Source organism: Heterodontus francisci, chromosome 10, assembly GCF_036365525.1.
Source record: "Heterodontus francisci isolate sHetFra1 chromosome 10, sHetFra1.hap1, whole genome shotgun sequence".
NCBI lineage: Eukaryota > Metazoa > Chordata > Chondrichthyes > Heterodontiformes > Heterodontidae > Heterodontus > Heterodontus francisci.
This window is the reverse complement of record NC_090380.1, coordinates 38,484,449-38,510,276: the sequence shown is the minus strand read 5'-3', so window position 1 is coordinate 38,510,276 and position 25,828 is coordinate 38,484,449. Positions and strand designations below refer to the sequence as shown.

The window sequence follows — 25,828 nt, the reverse complement described above, 5'->3', positions numbered from 1 at the left end:
TTAAGTGAACAGCGGACGGACCTCACCTGCCTTCGGATCCCTGGCTATTGAAAGGTAGGGAAGGCAGCCATGACAAGCACCAGATAGAAGAAGAGGGGGTACCGGAGGCCATTGTCAGCCTGCAGTGCTGTGCACTCTGCACGGATAGTTTTGGTCTCGGGTGAAAGTCTCTGGTAGCCATACTACTGGGTGATGGGCTGACTCTCAGCAAGGGTGGGCACTGAGGACCATTAGCACATAAGCCAAGGGGAATAGCAAAGGCAAAGATGCCAAGGTAAATTTATCTCTGCAAGGGCAGCGCTCTGGATCAGCTGGCAAGGGTCTCATACATCCTGTCTTTGTGGACACCTGTGGCGTGATTGTTTTATTCTTTCGTGGGATATTGGCATCACTGGCAACGCCAGCATTTGTTGCCCATCCCTAACTGCCCTTGACAATTGAGTGGCTGGCTAGGCCATTTAAGAGGGCAGTTAAGAGTCAACCACATTGCTATGGGTTGGAGTCACATGTAGGTCAGACTAGGTAAAGACAGCAGATCTCTTCCCTAAAGGACATTAGTGAACCAGATGGGTTTTTACGACCATCGATGATAGTTTCATGGCACCATAACTGAGACTAGCTTTCAATTGCAGGTTTTTTTATTAATTAATTAAATTTATTAATTACTTGTACTTAAATTCCACCATCTGCCATGGTGGGATTTGAACCCATGTCCCCATGGGATTAGGCTGGGTCTCTGGATACTAATTCAGTGACATTACCACTACGCCACCATCTCCCCAATGATGCAAAGCCTTCGATGGAGGGAGGGCCATGAGGCAGCTGCACCAGCCCATAAAGCTCCATGACGAGAGTGACAGCGGCTGGCCATGCCAAGAAGCGTCTGCCTGTGCCAGACAGTGTACCGGACTCAACTCATCTGTCTCCAAATGTCTGACCAGCAATGTCAGTTTCGACGGCGCTCTCCGGGGAGGCTGTCACTGACTTATACACCATGCGGCAGGACGAGTTGCGACCTATTGGATTTGGTGGACACCCAATGCCTGTGGCCTTGAAGATTACAGTGGCACTCACCTTTTACACATCTGGCTCTTTCCAGGGATCCAGCGGGGACGTGTGTGGGAGCTCCAAGGCAGCAGCGTACTGCTGCATCAAGGAGGTGACCAATGCCCTGTCAAAGAGGGTCGGCGACTATGTGCACTACCGGACCGACCCTGACAGTCAGGCCGAGAGGGCCATCGGTTACAGGGCCATCACTTGATTCCCCCGGGTGCAAGGTGTGATAGATTGCATGTGTGTGGCCATCAAGGCTCCAATTGACCAGCCAGCTGCCTTCATCAACAGGAAGGGCTTTCATTCCATCAACGTTCAACTGGTCTGCAAACACCGAAAACATTTCCTGCAGGTCTGTGCCCACTTCCCGAGAAACAGTCATAATGCCTACATACTTTGACAGACCCATGTGCCACACCTTTTCACGCCCCCCGCTCGCCTTCAGGGATGGATTCTCGGGGATGAGCGGTACCCATTGAAGACAAGGCCACTCACGCCTGTGAAGAATCCTCACACTGCAGCAGACAAGAACTACAACACTTGCTGTGGCACCACAAGAGCAACCATCAAGTAGGCCACTGGGCTGCTGGAGATGAGGTTTCACTGCCTGGATCAATCCAGTGGAGTCCTGTCGTATCTCGTGTATCATGGTGGTCTGCTGTGATCTGCACAACCTAGCACTGCAAAGGTGGGAGGCCTTGCATGAAGAAGACATGATTGATCCCCACTCCTCAACCGACGAGGAGAACATGGAGGAGACTAATCAGCAGGCAGCACTGGATCTTGAATCTCTTGCACCAGAGGCCAGGCACATTGAGTGACGGGATAGGGAGGCAACAGACAATCTCATACTTACCCGCTTCCAACCACCATGACAGCCTCTCAGAGTGAAAGCAATAAAGACACACCTCAATACAGTCAGTCTGTCGCCTGCTTTCTATCTGGATTCCATGTTTAGTGTCCAGCTTAACCACATGTTCAGGCACACCTGAGACATTTACCAAAGGAGGGCCGTGCCTACACTGGCAGCCCAATGAGGAAGCAAGGGTGAAGGGAGCATCTCTTTGTAGGCATGGAAGAATAAGTATTTTTCAACAATGTTGAGCTGTAATAATGGTGAACTTTATAAATCCATACAAATGGCACATGTCAAACACCCGTGAAAGCCCAAATGTGTCTAGATGCTTTTCTTTATACTTTTCCGAGTGCTTCTTCATGATGTAATCCCAGCGACAGCACTGGACTGGAGGCAGGCTGCTGATCAGGCTGCCCTTTGGCCTGGGATGAATTTGGCAGACATCCTCTTGCTGCCTGAGGCCTGGAGGGCCCCAGTTGCTTGAGGGTTTCCTGTGCAGGTGCAGGACTGTCCTCAGGCATCATGAATCACTGGTAGAGGGGCTGAGAAGCTGTTGTCCACACTTAGAGTGCCCTGAGGGGAGCCACAGCTGTGGAGGTCAGCCTCCCTTTCTCCTTTTCAAGGCTCACTTGAATCTCCCTGCAGACCAGTGAAGGACAGGGAGTGGGAAAAGACTCCGGGCACCTTGTCCTCTCTTGCCTTGCCACTGCTGTGTTGTGCTCATGGCCAAGCCGATGATGTGCAGGTTTGTGTGCATCTGTGGAATCTGGCTCTCCATGAGGTTTGCCAACCTCAAGATGGATGAAGCCATGTGCTCACACGCCTGAGACATGGCAGCACTCATGGCATGGATGGACTCCTGCATCATCCGCTCATGGCTGCGCATTGCCTCTGGCATCTCCACCAGATATTGCCTTACCTCTCCCTGCAAGTCCAGCATGCCCTGCGCTGTCGACTCCAGAGGCTCATCACCATCCTGGGGCTCTGCATGGGCCTGGCCACCCACAGTCCTCCGACTGTCAGTGTCCTCAGGTATCTCCGCCTCAGCCAGCTGCTTGGGCGTGTGTACAGTGCTCCCACCAGCCTGTGACCCTGATTCTAAGGCCAAGCAGAAATCCACCAAAGTGAAAGTATCTGCACTGGTGCAGGAGCATCATGTGATGGTGCAACCTCTGATCGCCCCTCCTCAGAGGTTGATGGCTTTCCCTCTTCAATCAAACAGGGCCTCCACTTGTTCATCGGTGAACAGGGTTGCCAGGGCATAGGGGAATTCAAGAGGTCCTAGCTGGGTGTCAGTCTTTCGATCCTGAGATGTGTGATCCTAAGAATTCTGAGTTCTATTTTTGACCTTACTTTTAACCGTTTTGGGGGTATCATCTTTTCCAGACCCCTTCGGGGGTCTGTTGGATGGTTTACTTTCTTGACAATCTCCCATTTGGAATTGACGTCGGTCTTGCCAGGAGTCTCTTTAATCCCTGCTCCGGTCTTGTCAGTATCCTCCCATGGCCCTTCGATAGTATTGGCCGGTACAAAAGTCGCTATAAATAGGCATCCCACTGTCCTCTGCCATCTCTATGAGATGTGGCCCGATATGTATCCCATCTCTCCAGGAAGATATCTCTCTCACTGCTAATGAGTTGGGGGCACAGATGTTCTGGAACAACCTCCTAGGGGTCCAGAGGCACGGGTTTGTTTCTGGCCGGAACAGGTCGGAAACTTGGGCCTCAGCTGTTCCTGTCGCTGGGTACCAGGAGTACACTCTCTGGTATTTCTATCTTTAGTTTCTTATCTCACAATAAGCTTTGTCTGGGGCTGGCGTAATAGGTCATGATTTAGTTGGATTTAGTTCGACATGATCCCATTTCCTTTGGTTATCTGGATAGCCATTTAAAGCACCCTCACAGATCCATCTGAGGGTGCTATTTTGATATTGGTTGGCCAGGCAACCCTGAACAATGTTGCAGTTATCATGTGTAAGGATTCTGCCCTATTGGTAGCAGCTACCAAGCCTTTAGTTCTGGCAGTATTAGTAAATATTTCCTTGATTGAACATATTACATGCCCCCCCTGAGTTGCCATGAGAACATGGGCATAAATTTGAATCCAGTTGTTACACTGGTTCAATGGGGGCACTCGGTCAGAGCTCAGTATCATTTGAAGGAGTTGCCTTAAATATTCGGTATTCCATCCTTGACAACAGGTTTCCAATTTATCAAGGTTCTTTAGAATCCAATTGTATTTTTCCTGGTTGGTGTATCCTGGTTTACCATAATGGGGCTAGATTTTAAGAGCCCACTGCCAATATCAGTGGCGAGCATAAAAACTGGAGGGCCGCACATGCGGACTGCATGCCAAAGAGCCGCCACGATATCCCGCTCGGCGGCTCATTTAAATAGCCGGGGTGGCCCGCCCCCATCCCCACCCCCTATCATGTGGAGGGGGCGGGCTGTCCGTCTCCAGCAATGGTGTCAACTGCCTTTTTAAAGGGCAGCTAGCCCTGCCGGTCAATTAGAATTTTTAAAGCAGTATCCCCCCCAAAATTTATCCAATAAATTTCTAACACCCCTTTCCCATCCCCCAATCTCAATTACGTTAACTATTTTCCCTTCCCTCACCACCGCCCCCCCCCCCACCCCCCCACAAAACACTTACCTTTTAAATTAAAAGCAAAATACTGCGGATGCTGGAAATCTGAAACAAAAACAAGAAATGCTGGATTCACTCAGCAGGTCTGGCAGCATCTGTGGAAAGAGAAGCAGAGTTAACGTTTCGGGTCAGTGACCCTTCTTCGGAACTGACAAATATTAGAAAAGTCACAGATTATAAACAAGTGAGGTGGGGGTTGGGCAAGAGATAACAAAGGAGAAGGTGCAGATTGGACCAGGCCACATAGCTGACCAAAAGGTCACGGAGCAAAGGCAAACAATATGTTAATGGTGTGTTGAAAGACAAAGCATTAGTACAGATTAGGTGTGAATAGACTGAATATTGAACATCAGCAAGTGCAAACCTGAAGAAAAACAACCTGAAAAAAACAGTGGGTAAGCAAACTGAACAAACTAAGATGAAATGAAATAAATGCAAAAAAAGATTGTAAAAAATGTAAAAAGGAATGCAATAAAAAGGCAAGAAAAAATAACTAAAAATGACTAAAAATGAAAGTAAAGTGGGGGGCTGTCATGCTCTGAAATTATTGAACTCAATGTTCAGTCCGGCAGGCTGTAGTGTGCCTAATCGGTAGATGAGATGCTGTTCCTCGAGCTTGCGTTGATGTTCACTGGAACACTGCAGCAATCCCAGGACCGAGATGTGAGCATGAGAGCAGGGGGGAGTGTTGAAATGGCAAGCAACCGGAAGCTCAGGGTCCTGCTTGCGGACTGAGCGGAGATGTTCCGCAAAGCGGTCACCCAGTCTGCGCTTGGTCTCCCCAATGTAGAGGAGACCACACTGTGAGCAGCGAATACAGTATACTACATTGAAAGAAGTACAAGTAAATCGCTGCTTCACCTGAAAGGAGTGGTTGGGGCCTGGGATAGTGAGGAGAGAGGAGGTAAATGGGCAGGTATTACACCTCCTGCGATTGCAAGGGAAGGTGCCCTGGGACGGGGACGAGGTGGTGGGGGTAATGGAGGAGTGGACCAGGGTGTCGCGGACCTTTAAATCTGACCTTCCCCCCCACCCCCACCAAACCTCACAAAGTTTAAAGTTCACCTCTTCCCACCATCCGCTACACCCATTACGTTTATTTGACCCCATCCTCCCCCACCCCGCACTGAAAATCTTAACTCTGCTCCCCTTCCTGTCAGTGTCATGTCTCGTTGACCTGGATGGGGAATTGAAGGTGCAGGAGTGGCCCGGAAGATTTGATGTAAGGTTATTGAAATTTATTCATGTTATTCATTTAAATATTGCAATGTTGTTCCCGTCGCCCAGCATGGCTGCCACGGAGCCTCACTGCTGCTGGGTGGATCGGGTCTGGCCCTCCCGGCGTTGGTCTCCGTGGCAGGCTGCTGCCGGACCCATATTCCGGCCATCCCCCGCCACGAAGCCTGATGTTGTGGGCTTGGTAAAATCCAGCCCATGGTGTATATAGAGCTAAGGTTTGAAGTGCCAAGGGGCATAATTTGCAGTTGTTGGGATTGGCATACAGGTACAGCAAGTCTTGCTGCTCCAGCTGTGCCTGTCTGCATTCATTATAGTGAATCCTAAATTGTCTATAATTTTCCTGAAGATTTTGAATATTTATTTCACTAAGAGCTTGCTACTTTAGCCAGAACCCATAGCCCCCAGGAACATATGCAGCCCTGGGTCCTATGATTCGGCCATGCTTCCCTCTGCCTTGTCGGGCGCCATTCATCAGGCCTCCCAATTGTGCGGGTGTGCACTTTATCATTAAGGAATTTTGTGGGTCAGGAGTACTGGTTTGATGATCCTAGTGGATATTCTGTATCCCCTGGGTCTGGGGATCATCATCAATTGTGCCAGGGGCTCTAACTGCTCCATCGGCATCAAAGCCTTCTATTTCAAAGATAAGTACCTGATCTTGTGGAGGAAATAGGATAAGATTATATGCTCTAAAAAAGCAACTGTTTGGATTTCCTAATGGAAAGACTTGGCCAATTCCAACAGGGTTTGCCATTTTGTCAGGACATAACCTCAGTTAAGATTTAAACTGAAATTTATAAGAAATTTCTAAACCTCAATGTTAAATTGAGAGAGTTCTGATTTAAGTTCGACAAGGTCTGATCAGGGACTTGTTGCCTCGAGATGCTTAAATCTGGGTCTCAGTACCACTGTCAGCAAAACATCCCTTCTCTACTTAGGAATCTAAAAGATATATTTTAGATATAAATATAAGTACAGGTTCTTGTATCAACACAGAAACATGTTGGGTACCAATTGAAGTGGATTATAATCCTGGCCCCTTTTTGGTACTATTCCGGATCAGGATTCTCAGATGATCAGTCTCACTTAAGGTTGAGAAAGACAGATCTCACAGACACTTGAATGTGTCTGAAGAACTCATCTAACTCTCCCCAAAGGAAAGGAGCCAGTGAGAAAAATTATCATGCTCCAGATAACCTTTGTAACAAGTTTTAGCCAGATTATATCAACCTGGATATCACAAGGGTCTGGATATCTCTCCTCAATAATGTACCTCCCCACTGAAAAGTATACGGAGATGGGTTCTCGAGTCTGGGATTGTCATGCTCACAAGGAGTGCAGCAATGAGAATACAGAACCAAACTGAACAGTTATAAAAATTGGAACAATTTTTTAAAAGACTGCTACATGTGCTGTCAACAAAATGGAGGACAAGACACATGACCCTCAGCATCTCTTGCACTCAAATCCACATGCATGCCTATTAAGACTGAAAACCAATTAAGCCCCATCTGCATGGAAATGCAACAGATAATCACACCTATATGTGAGCCATACTCAAACACTATGAGACAAAACCTTTCTCAGAATTCTCGTCTCCGAATAACCCCCATTAAAATGCAGTGTGAACCACCCTCATTTCAGAATGGGGCCATCATCAAGGCCTTTATACAGCCCAGCTAGGACTGAAACCTGAAATCACATAGGCGAAATCAACCCTTATAAAATTCACCGAAAAAGGTAATCGTTTTGAGGAACAAAGGGAAGTCTTTTCAGGACAGGACTTGAGACACCAACATCAGTTTGGTCTGTCCTCAGCCACATAGTACAACAAAAAAGCCATTTTGAATTGCAGCAAGGCTGAGAAAGAGAGGCTAAAAGAGAATGAGAGAGATCAGTTCCAGCCAAGAGTTGAATCCTGCTGAGACAAGTTGGAAGCTAGCTACAGCAGAAACAAGAGAGTGCCTTTCTAAGAACCACTCTTCTACCAGTGAGAATTGACCTAAGACATCAGCACCATATTCATCCCAAAGTGAACCACCAAGAGACTGCAACAGCCCAAAGATTACCATACAATCAGCAAACAGGCCTGCAACTTTAAAATTCACCTTCCGAGGGGATCCCACACATTATTCCTGAAACAAGACTTTGATAACCTGAACTCTGATCACTTCTTAACCTGTACTTTTCTATTTATCTTCTCTTGAGAGTGCATGTGAGAGTGAATGCATGTGTGAGTGGTGTTGTGAACATTTTCAGGGAATAATTATTATTCAATAAATATTTAATCTGCTGTTCTAAACCTACAAGAAAACCTGTCACTGTCTGTTTACTTGGCAAATAAAACACAAGGGGTTAAAATGGTTGGCATCCTTCCATCTATGAAAGATGACGGACACGCAGCAAACCCCCATTTAGGTAGGGTGTCTTCTCTTGGTGCACCTTTGCTTACGGCTGTGAAAGCATCTCAAGGATTGCCTTGAGAGGCAGGTTCTGCCACAAGTGTTGCACATGAAGCTGCCAAGTGACGCTGTGAGTTGTTGTTTCTGACATTGACGCCTGTTGCCAAGCTGCTGGAGCAACTGGTCATTGTGGTAGTGCACACCAGTCCACAGGATGTGTCGCCATTTCCCTCTTTCACCAGTGAGTGACTCCCAAGTGCAATAGTCGACATTTAGGGCCTTCATGTCACGCTTGCAAGCATCCTTGAAGCGGAGCTTTGGGCAACCCACTGGTCGTCTGGCCCTGGCCACTTCACCATAGAGAAGGTCCTTGGGTATGTAACTGTCTTCCGTCCTGCGGACATGTCTGATCAACTGAAGCCGCCTCTGTTTGATTAGTGCTAACACACTTGGAAGCTCAGCCTTTGTGAAGACTGCCACATTTCTGATTTTGTACTGCCAGGAAATATCCATAATGCACTGCAGGCAGTGAAGATAGAAATTATTAGGATTAAAACGCTAGTAACAAAAACACTTGCTGTGGTCAGCTGAGAGGTGAACAGTGGAAACCAGCCACGCCAATAGCCACTTGGTCATAACAGGATACCGAAGACTCTGAGAACATATAATTTCTAAGTTATATAAAAGCTTACTAAAGAACTGAACATTCAATTCACATTTGGTGGGAAAGTCAATTGCAACGTTAATAGTTCTAGGAAAAGAAAGTATAATCTTATTACTAGTAGAGAATCCAATTATTAAGTCTAAACTGTGTTACAGTAAAATATTTAAGGTAACCATCAACATTTTGTTACACCCGGGGTGGGAGGAGTGCATTGTCTTTCTCGAGTTCCACTTTACCACAGGTCACAACATATATTTAAATGTTTACCCAATTACTGATACGATCGATTATATACTCCATTTTTATTTCAGAATAAAATCCACCAACCAGGGTTTTTTAATAAACAGCAAAAGTATTAATTTATTATAAAACAAGACTTAGTCAATAAAGATGCAAAACTTTAACACAGGTGTTATTACCAGGTGAGACAGGTGTCTCGGGGTATTTTACTGTCTTCATCTGGTCTTATTGTAACAGAGTTTTATTTTTAAACACTGTGTTTTGAGCTCCCCCGTTGTGAATCCTTGTTCACAGCTTTCCAATTACAAGGCAAAGAAATGAGCAAAAACAGGCTTTCTTAGGTTTAAAGAAAAGTGAAATTTATTAAACCTTAAACTTAAACTCTAATACATTTAACACCGAGGGATATACGACGCGCCCACAATAGCATGCTCATGCAATACACACATGCAAATAGGGACAGAAAAGAGAAGAAAAATAAAATGGAGAGGTTTGAGGCAGTCTCTAAAGGGTGTTTCTTGTACTATTTCTGTGTTTCCAGCTCGCCGTAGAGTCCTTGATTGTATACAGCTCTTGCTTTTCACTGGGGACCAGTATTCTTCTTAAACCTTGTTCACTGTAGGAGACTTTTCTCTCTTGGTGTTCATATCTTCAATGATTTCTGATGCTAGTAAGAGCGAGATGAGAGCGGACAGGTGTTCTCAGTCCAGGAGAAAACAGCTTTCTGTGTTCCAAATTCCTGTTGGAAGTTCAAATTCAAAAAAACCCCAACAGTCAGCCAGTCATGTGACCACGTTGGTTTGTGTATTTGGCCATCTTAGCGGTTAACCTGGAATGCGAGCCTTTCCACCTTCAATGTCTGGTAATCAAAAGTCCATTGTGGATTAAATTGGAGCAGGGAATAGCTCCTTTGTCCTTTGAAGTACTTGTCTGTTGAATGCCAATGTCTCTCTCCAGCCAAAGTCTCCAATTGTTTTCTAAAGCAAGTTCTTTCTTCACCAACAATAGCTTAAAATCAATGTTCATGTGGCAAAATCAATTTTTCTCATTCTTAGCAGGCGGGGGCTTGCCTGACACCTCCACATCCAGGGGAATGAAATGCGATTTGAAGAAAAATGGCACATTTTATTACAGGGTTTGAGAGAAGTATAAGATACAGAAAGAAAAAACATGCATTTTTCTCATTCATTTCCATTCATTCACCAATCTTAAAGCCTATTAAAAATGGTCTTCTCAAGGTCCCAGGGCTGTTTTAATTTCCCCTTTTTTTCGCAGCAGAATTAGCAGTGGGCGGACCTATCCTGAACTCTGAGTCATGCAAAGACTTTTGACTTCAGAGGATGGGTGGATCCCTTTTCCTCTGACTGTGGGGGGGGGGGGGGGGGGGCATCTTTGTTACTCTCCCTTTTGTTCTCTGGGACATTCCTACCTGCAGGTATTTGTGTAGACATAACTGCACTCTCCTGTGACGCTATGACTAGGTGAGGCATCACCCTCATGGTTTCTGTGCCCCTAGAGGTCTCTCTTTGTATCTGCAGTTTCCTGTAAATGCCATTAGCAACTCTGGTGGGGTGCTTCTAGAGTCTGCATTTACATAGGAGGATGTGGGGTCTAACGTTTCATATTTTTTGGGGTTGGCTGACTAGACCGTAGGGGTTTTCATCCGGGATTCTTGCCGGACTTCCTTGAACCTGCCCTCTTGGTCATTTTTTCCCTTCTCTTTCTAAAGCTTTGCCAGCCTTGTGTCTGCCTGCCCCCTTTTGTTCTCGGCGGGGGTCCCTTACAGTTCACCAGCCCTCTGCTGGAGCGTTCTCCTAACACCGGTACAGGACTTAGGGGCGCAGGTTTCGCTGTAGGTTGGTGTTTTCCCTCAACCCAGCACCTGTGGCAACTCCTGCAGTACTCCACCACATCTTTGTGAAGTTTTGGCCAGTCAAACAGCTGTCTTATGCGGGCTTTGGTCTTTCGTATACCGGCATGTACAGCTACTGTAGTCTTGTGGACCCTTCTTAATATTTCTCCCCGATACTTCTGTGGCACCAACTGATGAACTACTGTCCAGTCCTTGCCCTCAAGCCTGTGAGGAGAACTCCATTTCCTCTTCTGTGCCTCCTTCTTTAAATAGTAGCAATCAGGGACTTCCTCTGCTTCACTTTCAGACTGGGCAGCCTGTGCTAACTCTTGCAATACTGGGTCGGCTCACTGAGCCTCGCCTAGGGAAAATCCATTTAATTCATTCCCTGGGTCTCCTAACTTTCCAAAGAAAGTCTCAGACAGGAAGACCTCATGGTCATCTCCCTGTAGTGCCAATGCAGCCTCCTCTGAGGAAGCTGGTTTGATCATGGCTTGATCCACTACACATTCAGGGAAACTGCAGAAGACCGTCTCCTGCCACCGCTCTGTCTCTCTGACCTCCTGTGGTCTTTCTTTCACTACTGGGGGGGCTACCACCTTCACCCCTGCCGGATCATTACCTAGGAGCAGGTCAACCCCGTCCACAGGCAAACTAGGGACAGTCCCTACGGTCGCCAGTCCCGAAACTAGGTCACACTGCAGGTGCACACGGTGTACAGGTACAGGCATACACTGCCCTGCAATACCAATTACCACCATTTTTGTGTTCAGTGCACTCTCTGGGGGAAAGGTCAGGCCTTTTCCCAGTAAAAGGGATCTAGTCACCCCTGTGTCCCTGAGAATTACTATGGGCTTGCTTGCCTCACTTGAGGGATTTGGGGTTACTTTTCCTTCAGACACCAAACCCTGATAACCTTCAGGAATCCTATTAACGTTTACTGCTCTGGCTGTAGTAAGCTTCCTGAGTTGAACTCTTACTGCAGTTAAAGCCACAGCTTGTTCTGTGTTTTCCATCAGGGTCCCGTCTTCACTGAGCGGGTGTCCCCTAATTAACCCTATAGGTTTTCCCTTTAGTTCCCAGCAGTCAGCTTTTAAATGCCCTGCCTTTTTACAATGGAAGCACACAGGTCTCTGGGTCTCACTCTTGCTCACAGCACCTTCCTTTTTGGCTGGAGGAGGGCCCCCTGTGTCTCCTGTTTTCCTTTCTCTTCCAGGACTGCTTGGGCTTCTGTCACCTTCCCACCCTTTGTCCTTTTCGGACAAATTCTCACAGAATTAATTCTCTGAGAGTCTCATAGCTGAGCTGGATTTTTAAAGCCCTCAGCCACTGGTCAAAAGCAAGCCAGCTGCTTATTTCTTTCAAACTCCAGATAAGTTTGATTGGCTTGCTTTTTGAGGGTTCTAAACTTTTGGTGATAGGCTTCGGGTACTAATTCATATGCCCCAAGGATAGCATGTTTGGTCAGTTCATAATTTGATGAAACTCTCATCTGGCAACGAGGACAAAACCTCATGAGCTTTTTCGGTTAGTTTGCTTTGCAATAAGGGAGACCAGGACTCAGCTGGCCATTTTACCTGCCTTGCCAGTTTCTCAAAAGCCACAAAAAACACTTCCACATCTTCCTCATTGAAGTTGGAAATAATTGAGTGAATTTTAGCCATTTTGTACCCAGCCCTGAATTTTGCTCCTCCATATTGGCAATGCTTTCACTAGATTTACTGTGTCGCCCCCTAGTTAACTGCAGCCGCTTCAGCTCTCTCGCTTGGGATTCTTTCCGGAATATTCTTTCTCTCTCTCTCTCTCTCCTGCCTCTCTCTTTCTTTCTCCTGTCTTTCTGTTTATTCCCATTCCTTCTGGAAGGCTCTCTCTTTCTCCCTCTCCTGCCTCTCTCTTTTTCCTGTCTCTCTCTCTTTTCCCTGTCCCTCTCTTTCCCTTTCTCTTTTCCTGTCTTCTAAGTCAAGTTTCTTTTGTTCCTGTTGTATCTTTGCTAGCAGTACCCTCTCTGGGTCTACTTCTAACATGTTTCCCCTTATTCAGATACAAGGGAAAAATGGTTGGCCACTAGCCTTAGGAGTTCACATTTCCTAGCCTTGCCACGTACAGTGATCACATACTGCTCAGCCATTTTTTGGAACTCCTCCATAGACAGTGCTTTTAACTTCTCCCAAGTTACTTCAGCATGGCTTGGAGAATGACTAGCTTCAGTTGCAGACATATTAGTATTCAATCACACACAACCACAAGAAAAACATGTCTTGAAATTTGCTCTTTTGATCGGTAACAATTTGGCTTCCTAGTTCGAATTTCACTCATTTGTCTGTGGGTAAAATTCCGGACGTTAGCACCCAAATTTCTGTTATGACCAGGTGAGAAAAGTGTCTAGGGGTCTTTTACTGTCTTCACCTGGTCTTATTGTAACAGGGTTTTATTTTTAAACACTATGTTTTGAGCTCCCCCTTTGTGAATCCTTGCTCACAGCTTTCCAATTATAAGGCAAGGAAATGAGCAAAAACAGGCTTTCTTAGGTTTAAAGAAGAAAAGTTGAAATCTATTAAACCTTAAACTTAAACTCTAATACAGTTAACACCTCTGGATATACGACGCGCCCACGCTAGCATGCACACATAATACACACATACAAATAGGGACAGAAAAGGGCAGAAGAAAAATAAAATGGAGAAGTTTGAGGCAGTCTCTCAAGGGTGTTTCTTGTTACTGTTTCTGTGTTTCCAGCTCATCATAGAGTCCTTGATTGCAGACAGCTCTTACTTTTTGTTGGGGCCCAGTATTCTTCTTAAACCTTGTTCACTGTAGGAGACTTTTCTCTCTTGGTGTTCATATGTCTTAAATGCTTTCCGAAGCTAGTGAGAGCGAGATGAGAGCAGACAGGAGAGAGGTGTTCTCAGTTCAGGAGAAAACAGCTTTCTGATTTTAAATTCCCTGTTGGAAGTTCAAATTCAAAAAAACTCCAACAGTAAGCCAGTCATGTGACCAAACTGGTCCAGCCATGTCTGTTTGTGTATTCGGCCATCTTAGCGGTTAACCTGGAATGCTAGCCTTTCCACCTTCAACATCTGGTAATCAAAAGTCCATTGTGGATTAAATTAGAGCAGGGAATAGCTCCTTTGTCCTTTGAAGTACTTGTCTGTTGATATGCTAATGTCTCTCTCCAGCCAAAGTCTCCAATTGTTTTCCAAAGCAGGTTCTTTCTTCACCAAGTATAGTTTAAAATCAATGCTCATGTGGCGAAATCAATTTTTCTCATTCTTGGCAGGCGGGGGCTTGCCTGACACAGAGTTTGAATTATGACAGTAAATATATATATATATTCCCTTCTAAATACCCAACACACACACACACACATATACACACACTGGTTAAAGGAAAATAGACATGTTTTGGCCAAAATACTTGTTAATTCTTGAAGAAAATGCATAAGATATGTAATGTTCCAGATGGCATATGGTCTGGCGTCCAACTACACATAGACAGGTCACTAGGACCTTTCAGCAGCAGGTTGCTCAGGAGATGTTGAGAGGAACTCTTCCAAAAGATTCTCAGGAGAAATGCTGTTTCAGTTTCTCCATTTCTTGCGTTTAATTCTCCAGGATTCTCAAAGAGATGGAAAAGGATGAGCAGGTGGTGACTGCTCTCTTAGCAGGCTTATCTCCAACTGACTCAAAACAGTATTCAAAACAGTCCACACCCCAACCAGAAAGTCAAAACCTCATGACCACCATAAACTGAGACATGTATCTTCTCTGTAAACATCTTCAATAGCCAGCAAGGCTTCTGATGTTTATTTAGCACTTCTTGAATCTTCCAGTAATTGTTTTTCAAAAAAATCTGAAGTATCCTTTTAGTGATCCTTTAAAAAAAAAACACATCCATGGAATCTTTTCAATCCTCCAATGAATCCATCTCCACAATTCTAAAACATGAGTCCTCAAAAAAATATTAAAAAATAGAAGCACTTTCATAACAATTTAAAGCAACATTTATCTTAAATCCCCAAGTAGAAAGTTACAGAGTTTACCTCTATCCCAATTAAGAGCCAAACTATCGTTGCCCCACCACAGTAGCTGCACCTTTACCCTCCAAGTCACACACCACCCTGACTTGGAACTATATCGCCGTTCCTTCACTGTCGCTGGGTCAAAATCCTGGAACTCCCTTCCTAACAGCACTGTGGGTGTACCTACCCCACATGGACTGCAGCGGTTCAAGAAGGCAGCTCACCACCACCTTCTCAAGGGCAATTAGGAATGGGCATTAAATGCTGGCCTGGCCAGCGACGCCCACATCCCGTGAATGAATTTAAAAAAAAAAGAAACGCTGAAGTAAATCCAATGAATCTAAAGATCCACCTTGTGGTTCCAATATTTACACTGTTTCTAAGCTGCATAGCTAAGTTTTTTAATGTATGGGAGTGTTACCTCTTTGCAAGTAGGTTTGTCCCCCCTCTATTTCCCAAATAAGGCTGTATAATTTAGTTACAATTCTCATTGTTTAATTTCTAAGAAAAGGCTGTGCTAGCAGGAGGTTGGAAGTTGCAAATGGTGGTAAACTTCGTAGTCCCCCAATTTTGTTTTAAGATTTATAACTCAGTTTCCTGAATTCAGTTGACAGGTGATTTAGGTCCATCTGTAGAAAATCATGTTATCCATTGTTATACTGTGGTAACTTAGAATGATTATTTATGAAACCCCCGTATTATCAGTGCCTTACTGAGATGATGATGTTCATGACTTTTTAGGGACGAGTTCCTGTTTTCAGAACCTGCCATTGTGTTCCAGGAAAAGGCAATTGTGCTGTGTCCTCGACCATAGGGGCATGTCCAGGCATGCGTATGAACTTCTTCCAACCTTTCACGCTGATGAACTCTGCTTTTAATTTTTTAATTCATAGGAAAATAATCCTTTTAACCTTATAACCCCTTATTATGGTCGGATTTCTTCAATCCTTCAGCTGGAGCCTCCTGCGGTTGCTGACCTGCATGACCGAACACAAACATTCGTAGGTTAGGCTGTGCAGATCTTGTCATGCCAACAATGCATGATGTGGATCTCCAGAAATGTGGCAGATGTCAAATGAAGACAGTTCTCTCTCTCTTGTGTGGAGACTCCAGTCTCACCATCCACTATTGAGCGGCCACCATGGGTCCCTGCTAGCTCCAGTGCCTCCGCCTCAGCCGTGGAAAGAGGCTGGATATCAGCTATTCCCCCAGGAGTCCGCAAGGTCTCCCTGGTGTTATGGGCCCATTTGTCCTTCAAGTGGAAAGAGGGACATAGTAAGACTTCGCAGAAACAGCAAGAGAACAGTTCAGTTCGTGGCAGCCCCTCACCCCAAGATGGGGTTTCCTACATGGATCTTCCCTACATCTGCTCTCAGTGAATGTCAATGGGCTGACCTGTGAAAGAAGGTGGCCTGTTGCTGAGATGCATCCATGCATCTGCCAGGATGTGGTGACGCCTAACCCCCTTTGTGGTGTCTCCCTCTTCATGTGGCGTATCCTCCCACGTAGCTACACTCAAGCCTCAAAGAGGAGAGTTATGGAGTACTCAGCTTGGCAGAACGCAGGAGGTTATTGACCCTCTCATGGCCCTGTACCAAGTTATGTTGGGTGACCCCACGTCTACAGACCTCCTCTGCGATCTCAATCCAGACTTGCCTGGTCAGGTGGGAGGACCTCTTCTTGCCAGCCCTTAAAAAGAGGGCTTCCCGCCTTTCCCTTGCAGCCTGGAGAAGATTCTCCAGGGAGGTGTTGCTGAACTGTGGGGCCACCCAGTGTCTTCTGCCTGACATCATCCTCCTTGGTTTCTGGAGAGCTCCGGGATTTTGAGGTCTTGGTCAGCAGCACGGCAGCAGAGGGAACCCAGGCAGGAGGGTCAGCAGCACAGAAGTACAACAGTACAGGCACTCCAGGCAGGACGGTCAGCAGCACAGCAGTACAGGGGCTCCAGCCTGGGGGGCAGCAGTACAGCAGCACAGGGACTCCAGTCTGGGGGGGGCAGGAGTACAGGAGCACAGGGACTCCAGGTAGGGGGCCAGCAGCGTAGCAGTACAGCAGCATCAAAGGCAAAGTCAGTCAGTGAAGTGGCAGTTTAAGCTGGGCTGGCAGCTCATTAAATATGGCACCAGCATCTGCATTCCTCTCTGCTGACAATGCCATCAGTGTCCCGCTGCCCAGCCCCACCTTACCCGTCCTACAATGGGACAGGCCCCACACCTTCTGCATTCAAATGCGACGGCTGCTGTGGGATCGCGGTCAGTCGGTCAGCCACACACGTGACGGTTTTTGACGAGCCCATTTCCGGGTCCACCACTGGGACCCATGATGGGCTGACTAAATTCAGCCCTATGGAACAGATATTAAGAACTTTTATAGGTATATAAAAAGGAAGAGAGTAGCTAAAGTAAACATTGGTCCCTTGGAAGCAGAGACAGGAGAAATTATGATGGCGAATGAGGAAATGGTAGAGGCATTGAACCAATATTTTGTGTCTGTCTTCACAGTAGAAGACACAAGTTTCATATCAGGAATAGATTATAACCTGGGGCTAAAAAGAGTGAGGAAGTTAAGGTAATTAATATCAGCAGTGAAAAAGTATTGGAGAAACTTAAGGGACTAAAATCCTACAAAACCCCAGGACCTGATGGCCTACACCCTAGGGTTCTATAAGAGATAGCTACTGAAATAGCTCTAGCTATGATTTTCCAAAATTCCTTAGATTCGAGAACGGTCCCATCATATTGGAAGTTGGCAAATGTTACACTGCTTTTCAAGAAAGGAGGGGGATAGAAAACAATGAATTACAGACCAGTTAGCCTAACATCAGTCATTGGGAAAATGCTGGAATCTATTATTAAGGAATTCTTAACAATCCACTTGGAAAAGCACAGTATGATTAGAACAAGTCAACATGGTTTTACTAAAGGAAAATCCTCTTTGACAAAGTTATTACAGTTTTTTGAGGATGTAGCTAGGAGGGTGATAAAGGGGACCCAGTAGATGTAGTATACTTGGATTTCCAAAATACATTCGATAAGGTGCCACACAAAAGGTTAATAGGCAAGATAAGGGCTCATGGACTTGGGGGTTACTATATTAGCATGGATAGAGGATTAGTTAACAGACAGGAAGCAGAGAATGGGCGTAAACGGGGCATTTTCAAGTTGGCAGACAGTGAATAGTGGAGTGCAGCAAGGATCAGAGCTGGGACCTAAGCTATTTACAATCTATATTTAGATGAAGAAACAGAGAGTAGTGTATCTGAGTTTGTTGATGATAGGGGTGGCACAGTGGTGCAGTGGTTAGCACCGCAGCCTCATAGCTCCAGCAATCCAGATTTGGTTCTGGGTACTGCCTGTGCGGAGTTTGCAAGTTCTCCCTGTGACCGTGTGGGTTTCTGCCATGTGCTCCGGTTTCCTCCCACAGCCAAAGACTTGCAGGTTGATAGGAAAATTGGCCATTTTAAATTGTCCCTAGTGTAGGTAGGTGGCAGGATGTGATAGGGAATATGGAATTAATGTAGGATTAGTATAAATGGGTGGTTGTTGGTCAGCACAGACTCGGTGGGCCGAAGGGCCTGTTTCAGTGCTGTATCTCTCTATGACAATGATAGGTGGAAAGGTAAGCTGTGGGGAGGACACAGAGAGACTGCAAAGAGATATAGACAGGTTAAATGAGTGGGCAACAAGATGGCAGATAGAGTATAATGTAGGCAAGTGTGAAGTTATTCACTTTGATTGTAAGAATAGAAAAGCAGAGTATTTTTTGAAAGGTGTGAAACTTTTAAGTGTTGATGTTCAAAAAGACTTTGGTGTGCTTGTACAAGGAACGCAGAAAGTTAACGTACAGATACAGTAAGCAATTAGGAAGGCAAATGACATGTTGGCCTTTATTGCAAGGGCATTGGAGTACAGGAATAAGGAAGTATTGCTACAATTGTGCAGGGTTTTGGTGAGACCACATCTGGAGTACCGTGTGCAGTTTTAGTCTCCACATTTAAGAAAGGATATACTTGCATTGGTCCCTGGATGAGGGGGTTGTCCTCTGATGAGAGGCTGAGTAAATTGGGTCTATATTCTCAGGAGTTTAGAAGAATGAGAGGTGATCTCATTGAAACAAATAGGATTCTGAAGGGGCTGGATAGAGTAGACACTGAGAGATTGTTTCCGCTGGTCGTGGAATCCAAAACACAGGGGCACAGTCTCAGGATAAGGGGCTGATCATTTAGGACTGAGATGAGGAGAAATTACTTCACTCAAGCGTTGTGAATCTTTGGAATTCTCTACCCCAGAGTGTTGTGGATGCTCCATCATTGAATACATTTATGGCTGGGAGACAGAATTTTGGTCTTTCAGGGAATCAAGGGATGGCGAGCAGGCGGGAAAGTGAAGGTGAAGCCCAAGATCAGCCATGATTGTATTGAATGACAAAGCAGGCTCGATGGACCATATGGTCTACTACTCCTTCTATTTCTTGTGTTCTTGTGATTTTGTTTGAAGGCTGCAGGTCCTGACGGCGGCAGCAGAAGCGGATGCTGCTTCTGCTCCAGAGTCATGCAGCCAGCTGAACGCGATCATGTAGCAGCCAGCCAATTAACTACCTGGAGGCGCAGAGCCAGTCCAATTAATGAGCAGGAACAGGCACTGAGGCGCTGATGGCAGTGTCACCTGACTCAAAGGCATGTGCTGGTGCCATATATAAAGGACTGCATGCAGTGCTGCCTTGCTGTTAATGATTGCTTCAGCAACATTGTTGAAGAGCCATTCAGCAAAAGTGAAGACCCTTGCACTCCTGGAGTAGAATTGAAGACCCCTGCACCCCTACACCAGTAGTCAAGTCCCCTGCACCCATCCAACAGGTAAGAGACCCAAGGAGCTGACCGGAAGGCTGCTGCTACCATGGCAGAGGAAAGACAATGGGTGGCCCCACAGTTTAGCAATGCCTCCCTACACTCGCTCCTCCAGGGTGCAAGGGCAAGGCCAGAGATCCTCTACCCAACAGACAGCAAGAAGAGACCATTCTGCCTGACCAAGCAAGCCTGGACGGAGATTGCTGAGGAGGTCAGCAGCCATGGGGTCACCACCCCACTCCACCTCCGAACATGATTACGATGCTGCAAATGGTTCAATGATCTCCTTTGCTCCACCCGAGTGAGTTCTCTATACTGCTCTCCCCTTTGGGCTTACATGTGGCAACGTAAGACAATGCACTAGGTGGGGAGGGAGCGATCACCCAGTTGGCAAGGGGGTGAGAGAGCAGTATATCCTTTCAGATGCATGGCTGCATCTCAGTGACAGGTGGGCATCTGTCTTTGATGATCTTCACCACAACCCTGGACAGCAGATGTATGGAGAAGGCCTTATGTGAGCCACCATCATGGGCCAAAGGGCTGCCACCAGCATAATTGTTGTGCTAGTCTTCATGGGGAAACTAACAGTGCTTAACCTTCTGTTTGCAGGAGAAACGGGCACAATAATAAAGACTGGTGGAGGCCTCCCAGACATCTGTGTTCTGACCCTCGCAGCAATGAAGGCCCTGGAACTGGCTAGGTCACAGGGTGGCCGCACGATTGCTGATGCCGAAACAGGAGTATCAACTCCAGAGAGTAAGTGAACGAGTGCAGGGCCACAAGGGTGCATCTGGGCAACACATGAGGCCTAGTCCCCATGTGGCCACCACTGGACACATGGAGTTCCACAGCAGGCATGGTTGAGATGAGGAGATGTGAAGCCCCTGACCCCTAAATGTTTGTGTTCTCTCAGGTAGGTCTCAGTAATCCCGAAGGAGGATCAGCTGCAGGGACTGGGGGCCATCAGTCCACCTCTGAGGAGGAGGAGGGAGCCTCAGAGGATGCAATGTCACACCATTCCCTGCACCCTCCAGCAGCACAGAGACTCACATCGGTGGGTATGCGTTCACGATTAGATTCAGGTTCAAAAGCTAGTGAACTGGTGAGTACATCACAGACATGCCCGAGCAGCTGATGGAGGAAGTGACAGCTGAGGCTACTGACAGTCAGAGGACTGCTGAAGGCCAGGCCCATGCTGACAACATGCCTCTGGAGTTGTCGGCAACACGGTACCTGCTGGAGCTGCAGTGAGAGGTAAGGGAATATCTGGCTGAGCTGTCAGAGGCTATGTGCACCCAAGCTTGGATGATGGAAGAGTCCATCCAGGCCAGGAGTGCTGCCATACCTCAGGTGTGTGTGCATATGGCTTTCTCCATTAAGAGGCTGGTGACCCTCATGGAGAACCAGGTCCAACAGACCAGTCAGTGGATGCTGGAGATGCGTGCGGACCTACATACCATCACCTTGTCCATGAGCTGTATGCAGCAGTGGCAAGGCGGGAGGGGATGACGTGCCTGGACTCTCCACCAGGCCCTCGTCCTTCTCAGTTGAGCAGGGAGATACAAGTATGGCTTTCAAGGTAGCAGGAGCGGCTGGTCTCTGCATCTGGGGCTCCTTTCAGGGTGCTCTGAGTATTGACAGCAGCTCCTCAGCCCTTCCGCCAGTAACCCCGGCGCCTCCAGTAGCCATGCTGACAGAGGAGGGTCCTGTACCTGTGCAAGAGCCCATCAGCATGCCAGGGCCCTCCAGGCCACAGACAGAGGACAGCTGCCAAGGACATCCCAGGCCATGGGGCAGCCTGATCAGCAGCCTGGCTCCACCTCTGCTGCAGGTGCAGGGGTGGCACCTCAAAGGAGCACATGTAAGTGCATTAAGAAGAGCACCGAGATGCACTTGGGTTTCACAGGTGTTTAGACTTTGCACATGTTAAGGCTTTGCACTGTAGTTCCAATTAATAAATGTAAGACGTACTGCTGTTTGGTCATCCCTGCATCTCTTGCTGCCTTGTCCAATATCATTTTCCCCCCCATCTCCCTCAATGGGCTGCCAGTGTAGTGGTAGGACACGGTTCATCAACTCCTCAGTTTTGTCAGTGTGTGCTATGAGTTGGGGACCAGGCGATGGAGTGCAAGATGAATGAGGTGACAACAGGTCCACATTAAGATGAGTCTTGATTTCACTGATAGTGAAAAGGCATCAGGGTCACATGAAACGGATATGTATGAGATTTTCATGAGCCTCCCTTGTGCGTCTCTCTTTCCTCTTGCCTCTGGTGCAAGGGGTTCCTCATCCTGTGCAATCTGCTCAGCACCACCCTCCACAACCTTCTCATTGGATGAGGAATGGTGATCAATTGGGTGGATCAATCCCATGCCAGCTGGTCTCTCTCCTTCTCTTGCACTTTCTTTGCAGGGCACCACCCTAAAACCATCCCCTTGCTACTCCCTTGGGAGCAAGTGCCACTGCCCCTCTGTGACCCTTGTAGAGTGCCTCCCCACCCATTGGTAATGGCACTTTCACAGGCCTTCCACCTCCATCCAGCAATGGCCTCTGTTCCACACTCTGCCCCTTCCAATGCATATTGCCTTTCAGTATGGCTGGCTGGCAGAGTCAACACTGAAGACTAGCCTCATTGCTACCACCTTTAATTTGTCTGGGCTTTGAAGGCTCGTGAATCCTGTGTGCTGTTCATAAAATACAAAAAGCAGTGTAAAATTCCAGTCAATTACCTTTAAATTTAAGTAATTGCCTTCAAAGCGACCTCAATTGAAGACCCTTCGCAGCATATTCAGAAGTCCGCCCTCCATCGTTCCCGCCATTTGTAAAATTTGAAAGCAACATCATGACGTTGGACTTCTGTGCGAGTGTGTTCCAGCTGCATTTTTCAGCCCTACCCACCTCCTAACTCACTCTTTTGGTCTGATAAAATTCTGGCCTTGTGTGTTTATGCACTGGGCAGCGACGAACACAGTGGAACCCTGCATAAAAATTGTGAGAAAAACTCTTGGTCTTCATAATGTTTATGGAAATTGAGGGGTCATTCCCATAATATAGCAGAGCAGCACTCCAGACATCAAGTTCCTGTTTAGAATGGATGCTTTGAATTTACCTCCTTGGTAACCTGTTTTTTCCAATGAGGTCTGCCTTTGTTTCCAGGTCGTGCTTTTTAAGTCTTCAAAGGCCATTGCATGGCAGGGTCATTTTGTCCAAAGCATTTAAAGTGCTTGAAGGGAAACCTACATCTCTTCATGGCTACTGGCATCTGATGTTGTTCGTGACATTTCTCTTGTAGTTGGCAAGCTGTGAAAATCATTTCAGCAGTGCCTCTTGATGGCCTAAACCCACATTGAGATTTGGGGAGTAGCTCTTCAGCAGAATATGGGCTTATCATCACTAATACCCTGTTACACCAGAAGAACAAATACAGAATGTCATGATAACGCCCACGGACCAAACACTGGCATCTGATCAATTACATCATAGTCCGTGCCCGGAATCACAAAGATGTCCGTACCACCAGAGCAATGACAGGAACTGATGACTGCTGGGCTGATCACCAACTTATTCGTTCAGTCATATCCATCAAACTGGCTCCCAAATGACGGATGCAACAGAAGAGATGTCCACGAAAGATCAACGTTGAAGCTCTGAAGGATCCAATCAAAAGAGACCGATTTCAACAATGCCTTAGGAAAAAACTTTCAAACTTCAATCCAGAATAGAAGAAGAGTGTCCACAGCGCTTGAGATGTCCTTAAGTCCCATATCATCAATGACTGCAAAGAAACATTTGGATTTTCTGTCAGGAAACATCAGGACTGGTTTGATGAAAATGATCAGGATATCAATGAACTGTTTGAGCGCAAGCAACAGATTTTCTGTGCCTGGCAGAATGACCCAAATGCAAAGCAAAAGAAACTGGCTTCCCAACAAGCAAAGGCAGAGATACAAAGGAATACCCACAACATGAAGAACCTAAGCAGATAAGGCAAAGGAAATTCAGTATCTCACTGACATTTCCTTACATTTGGTAAGCAGAAGAATGCCATTGGAGTTGAAATTTCCTATTCTTTCCCTGCCAATGGTTCCATTGCAGAGATTGGAATCTCTTCCAACTCTGGCACTGAAATCTCTGAGAAGAATAAGCCTCTCCTCCTGCAGGACCCCACAGAGAGCTTGGTCAAGTTTGGCTTAGAAATCTTCCTTGGTTTCGTCATTGGTGTCTAGAGTTGGGGCTTATGCACTGATCACGGTGGTGTTTTGGCTCCTTGCCAGTTTGAGATGAAGAGTCATGAGGCACTCATTGCTCCCAAGAGGGAACTCATGAAGCCGGTTGACAAGTTCATTTTTGACGGCTAATCAAACTCCCTGAATTTTGCGTTGTTCTTCTGATTTTCCCTTCCAGAAGAAAGAATAGCCGTCTCAATGTTCCTTGAGTTGTCCCTCTCCAGCTCGCCGGGTCTCACTCAGAGCGACGATGTCAATGTCATATTGCCAGAGTTCTCAGGCAACAAACGCAGTGCGACACTCCAGGCATTCAGTCACGGGTGTGTCCATTAAAGTGCTGATGTTTCAGGTCCCGAACTTTACAACTTGTGTCTTTGTGTGTTTCTACTGCAGAAGGTATCCTTCTGGATTTGGCTATCCAATTGGAAGAGGTGAGGCACACTACGTTTCGGGCAACTTTTCTAGCCTGCTCCCCAATAAGGGGTGAGCAGAGTGGATCCTAAAGAGGGCTACTCAGTCGCAGTTACAGCTATCGAAAGGCATCCCTGCCTCATCCAAGTGCTAGACGACCATCTTGTAACTGCCATCTCCATGCCAGATCATGACTAGAAGCTTCCAGACAACACAATCCTGCTCATGTCGCCATTTGCTGGTCATCGAAGGGCTTGGAGGACGTACTTGGAAAGGAAGATGCCTGTGTGTGACATCTTTTAACATGAAGAAACCATTGCACACCAGCTTCCACATGTACCTTAACAGAACGACACCTTGATCCAATGGCAAGGAAACCAAGACAATTGGGGGGTTTCATTCTGCTGCAGCCTTCGTCCGCCAGAACAGCCGTTCAGATATTTCAGATGGCACATCTTACCCCGCCTGTTCTACTGTTGAGGACTTGTTTGCCAGAGCCTGGTCTGCTTATTATTTCTAGGGTTCCTAATGGGCCTTCACAGTAACCAAAGCAGCCCAGGACATAAAAAGTCCCACCGTACTCCATCCTGTTTTGATCGACCCTTTCTTACTCATTGCCCAGGACGAGTGGGTGGACTTTTGAACCCAACTACAGGAAAAATGTTGCTAAAAACATCAACCTCTCTACATAGCATTCTTTGACTTGACAAAGGCCTTCGATTTTATAAATCGTGAGGCACTCTGGAAGATTCTGTTGAAGTATGGATGTCCTCCAAAATTTGTCACCATTCTTCACTTGCTTCATGATGATATGCGAGCGGTGATCCTTAGCAACGGATCCACTACAGACCCCTTTGAGGTTAAGACAGGCGTTAGACAAGGTTGTGTCATCGCCCCAACTCTTTTATCCATCTTGCTAGCAGCCATGCTCCATCTGACAAGGTCTAGTCAGAAGTAAACAAGAAGGATGTGATTGTACTGGAGAGGGTGCAGAGGAGATTCACCAGGATGTTGCCTGGGCTGGAGCATTTCAGCTATGAGGAGAGACTGGATAGGCTAGGGTTGTTTTCCTTAGAGCAGTGAAGGCTGATGGGGGACATGATTGAGGTGTACAAAATTATGAGGGGCATCGATAGGATAGATAGGAAGAAACATTTTCCCTTAGCGGAGGGGTTAATAACCAGGGGGCATAGATTTAAGGTAAGGGGCAGGAGGTTGAGAGGGGATTTGAGGAAAGATTTTTTCACCCAGAGGGTGGTTGGAATCTGTAATGCACTGCCTGAAGAGGTGGTAGAGGCAGGAACCCTCACAACATTTAAGAAGTATTTAGATGAGCACTTGAAATGCCATAGCATACAAGGCTACGGGCAAGTGC

General features: G+C 46.6%; 1 protein-coding gene across 4 annotated transcripts in view; it reads left to right on the top strand.

Annotated features, from left to right (window-relative positions):
* The window catches only part of LOC137374405 (toll-like receptor 8), a 59,711-nt gene that overhangs the window by 8,533 nt on the left and 25,350 nt on the right, over window positions 1-25,828 (top strand). The window contains exon 2 of one of the 4 annotated variants that reach the window (XM_068040467.1): window positions 20,426-20,572. The exons of the other annotated variants lie outside the window; for them this stretch is intronic. The gene's annotated coding sequence lies outside the window, so the exon portion shown is untranslated. The remainder of the gene's footprint in view (window positions 1-20,425; window positions 20,573-25,828) is intronic. 4 annotated transcript variants of the gene reach the window in all.